General features: G+C 42.6%; 1 long non-coding RNA gene across 1 annotated transcript; it reads left to right on the plus strand.

The window, feature by feature from the left end:
- The first annotated feature begins 1,659 nt into the window (after positions 1–1,659).
- Positions 1,660–3,512, plus strand: LOC145538085 (uncharacterized). The gene is made up of 2 exons (XR_014076631.1): positions 1,660–1,896; positions 2,225–3,512. It is a non-coding gene; the product is annotated as an uncharacterized LOC145538085 (long non-coding RNA).
- The last annotated feature ends 661 nt before the right edge of the window (positions 3,513–4,173 follow it).

The raw sequence follows: 4,173 nt of genomic DNA on the forward strand, positions 1-4,173 counted from the left end.
AGACTTCCCGGAAGAGGTGGGTAGAAATGACTTGAATAGATGGGGAGAAAAGAGATTTTTTGATGAACCAGAGAAGCACAGAGGTATGAAACATGATGGGAGACCACAAGGAGACTGGTCTGGCTGTAGTCTATGGGAAGGATCCAGCTTCTTTAAAATGGGAGAGGCCCTCTGTACTACTTTTCTAGTGTTTAGTGGCTTAAAATAACACATTTTATTATCGTACAGTCCAGAGATCAAAAGTCCAAAACAGATCTCACCGGGCTAAATTCAAGGTGTTGATGGGGCCGGTTCCTCCTGTTTGCTCTGGGGGAGAATCTCTTTCCTTGTCTTTTCCAGCTTCTAAAGGCTGTCCTCATTCCTTGGTTCATAGGCCTGCCTCCCCTCACCGTTTTCTCTGACTTTGACCCCGATGTCTCCCTCTTATGAGGGTGCTTGTGATTACACTGGACCCACTCAGATAATCCAGGATAATCTCTTGATTGCACGACTGTTAACATAATCACATCTGCAAAGGCCCTTTTACCATGTTCATGGGTTCTGGGGATTAGGGTGAGGACTCATTTGAGGGGCCCTTTTCCAGCTTATCACACCATAATGGTTATTACTGTGGTCTCTGGAGTCAGAGTGCCTCAGCTCAAGCCTTGGCTTTGTCACTCATTAGTGGCTTAATCCTATGTGATTTATTTAACCCTTCTCTGCCTCATTTTTCTCATTTGTGAAATAAGGAAACAGTAGTATACACCTTATTTGTTTCGGCTATCTACTGCCATATGACAAACCATGCCAGATCTTAGTGGCTCTAAACAGCAATGATTTAAAAAAAAATGGTTTTTTTTCATGATGGAACATTCTTCTGCTCTCTGCGGTGCTGCTGTGTTCACTCTTGCAGCTGCATTTATCTGGAAACTCAGCTGCGATCACAGCATCTAAGTTGGCCTCACTAACACATCTGATGCTTGATGTTGGTGATTGGCTGGAAGGCCTTAGTTCTCCTCTAGGGGGCTTTCAAACTGTGGTACTAGAGAAGAGTCTTGAGAGTCCTCTGGACCGTAAGGAGATCAAACCAGTCAATCCTAAAGGAAATCAACCCTGAATATTCATTGAAAGGATTGATGCTGAAGCTGTAGCTCCAATACTTTGGCTCCCTGATGTCAAGAGCTGACTCACTGGAAAGGACTCTAAGACTGGGAAAGCTTGAGGGCAAGAGGAGAAGAGGGACGCAGAGGATGAGCTGGTTAGATAGTGTCACTGACTCAGTGGACGTGAATCTGAGCAAACTCCGGGAGATAGTGAAGGACAGGGAAGGCTGGAGTGCTGCAGTCCATGGGGTCGCAAAGAGTCAGACATGACTGAGTGACTGAACAACAATAGGGGGCCTCTCATCCCACAGGGCCTCCCTCCCTTCACTGGCCTCTCCAGCAGGATAGTTCAGACTTTTTTACATGGTAGCTGACTTTCAAAGGGTGATTATGGAACTGCAAGATTTTTCAAGGCCTCAGCTCAGTGGTCACAAGGTGTCATTTCTGTCAAAGTCTATTGGTCAAATAAATCACATGGCCAGCCCAGTTTCAAAGGGAGGGGAAATAGACTTCACCTCATGTGAAAGTCACATTGCATAAGTCTTGTGAGATATACCATTTGCCATGGTAACTGTGAGGATTGTATGAATTAAAACACGTAAAAGAACTTAGAACTTTGGCTGATACTTAGTAACTGCACAATGTTTTTAAAAAGGCAGGATCTAGTGTTCAGCTGCCTAAGTTTAAAACCTAACTCCACAGCTTATGGCTTTGTGACCTTTGGCAAATTACTTAAGCCTCAGGGTCCTCATCTGTAAATGAGATTAATGGTAAAGCTTCCTTTCCAGGGTTGGTACAAGGAGGAAATGCAGTGGTAAGTGCAAACTCTCAGTTCAGGGCCTAGTGTATAGTTAATACTCAATTAGCGTTCAGTTTTGACATTACCAAAGTTCTGTCCAGTACAATACGAGGATTTTTTGCTTTTTTTTACTGTACTGCATGGCCTGTGGGATCTTATTTCCCCAACCAGAGATTGAATCCTTGACTCCTTCATTGGAAGTGTAGAGTCTTAACCACTGGACCACCAGGGAAGTCCCTCATACATACATATATATATATAGTTTGTTTTTTTTTTTTTACTTAAGCCTAAACAGTGGAAACAGTGGCTGACTTTATTTTTCTGGGCTCCAAAATCACTGCAGATGGTGACTGCAGCCGTGAAATTAAAAGACGCTTACTCCTTGGAAGGAAAGTTATGACCAACCTAGACAGCATATTAAAAAGCAGAGACATTACTTTGTCAACAAAGGTCCGTCTAGTCAAGGCTATGGTTTTTCCAGTAGTCATGTATGGATGTGAGAGTTGGATTATAAAGAAAGCTGAGCACCGAAGAATTGATGCTTTTGTGGTGTTGGAGAAGACTCTTGAGAGTCCCTTGGACTGCAAGGAGATCCAACCAGTCCATCCTAAAGGAGATCAGTCCTGGGTATTCATTGGAAGGACTGATGTTGAAGCTGAAACTCCAATACTTTGGCCACCTGATGCGAAGAGCTGACTCATTTGAAAAGACCCTGATGCTGGGAAAGATTGAGGTCAGGAGGAGAAGGGGCTGACAGAGGATGAGATGGTTGGATGGCATCACTGACTCAATGGACATGGGTTTGGGTAGACTCCGGGAGTTGGTGATGGACAGGGAGGCCTGGTGTGCTGCGGTTCATGGGGTCACAAAGACTGAGCGACTGAACTGAACTGAACTGAATGTCAACCCTATGTGTCCATGTATACACACACACACACACACACATATACACATATATATGAGGAACAGGCCCAAAGTACTTCAGAAACTTGGGACTGGAACCTAGGTCTTTGTGACTCTTTCCACTTTACTAATGTGACTCTTTCTACTTTACTGATCATTTACTAATGATTTCAAAAATTTCTGTTTAGTAGAGTACCTCCTCTCCTCCTTTTCAAAAAAACTCAACTGATAAAACTGGGAAAGACAGTATTTTCCTAGCACATATTACGAAGGCTCGCATTTTAGCTTTTTAGACATTAGAAGGAAAACATGTTGGTTAGCACACACATTCTCTAAGGTGTTAAAATTCAATTCATAACACTTCTGTGAACATGTGATCTGTAATTGAAGTTTCAAAGAGTTTATCCTTATACAAAACTTAAATCAAAACTCTGTGGACCCTCTAAATACCTCAAAGGAACTTAGGTTTCCATGGACCCCAGATTGAAAACCCCTCCATCAGATGACATCCTTCCACATGAGGGAGGAGTAGATGGAGCAGCTGGGTTCTAGCAACGGGGGTCTCAAGAACCTGACAAAGGAGCTTCAAGTCATTTTGTAAGCAATATTGTATCATTTAATGTCTTGTAATCTGTTATTTATTGGATTTTTGAAGATTTGTGATCAAGAAGAATAAAAGCACGGGCAAACAATCACACCACTATTAAAGGCTTACTGTGTACCATGTACTACACTCTTTCCTTGTTTCATCTCATTGACTTGTTACGGTGCTATGAGGTATATCCTTTTATCGTTTCTGTTTGACAGATGATGAAACTGAAGCTCAGACTGAATAAGTAATTTACCAAGCTATTAAATAATGGAGCTGGATTGCAAACCTATAAGAAGTCATTGGAACTTTTTTTTTTTAATCAAGAGATCATTAGTGACCTGGTGAGTGGGAGCTGAGGAATCAGGGAAGGAAGACATGGTGGCAGGCACCCTTCCAGGCATTTGTCTCCTTAGTAAGGCATTGTTGTTTGTGCTAAGCATCTTCAGATCTTCCTACTACCACTGCCTACCCACCTCACAATATTTTGACTGACAACTGAGACCTAGTGGGTCCATTCCTATTGCTCAATCCCTTTTCCAAGGAAAAGTTCGTTTTCCAATCGCCACCGCTGGTTTCCTCAATGGAGATAACAGCAGGAAACTGTTTTCCTCTGCCTATTAATATGTCAGATTAAAGAGTCAATCATATAATCAGCACAGCATTTCTTACTGGCCCTTGAATAATCTCAGAGTCCCATCTGGGAGATGAAGCTCTCCTTGACAATAAGCAAGCTGAAAGACATCCCAAGGAAGCATGTGGGTAGGCAGCCAAATGTGGGGGAATCATAAGAATAATAA

Source organism: Giraffa tippelskirchi, chromosome 2, assembly GCF_054371585.1.
Source record: "Giraffa tippelskirchi isolate mGirTip1 chromosome 2, T2T-mGirTip1v1.2.pri, whole genome shotgun sequence".
Lineage (NCBI taxonomy): Eukaryota > Metazoa > Chordata > Mammalia > Artiodactyla > Giraffidae > Giraffa > Giraffa tippelskirchi.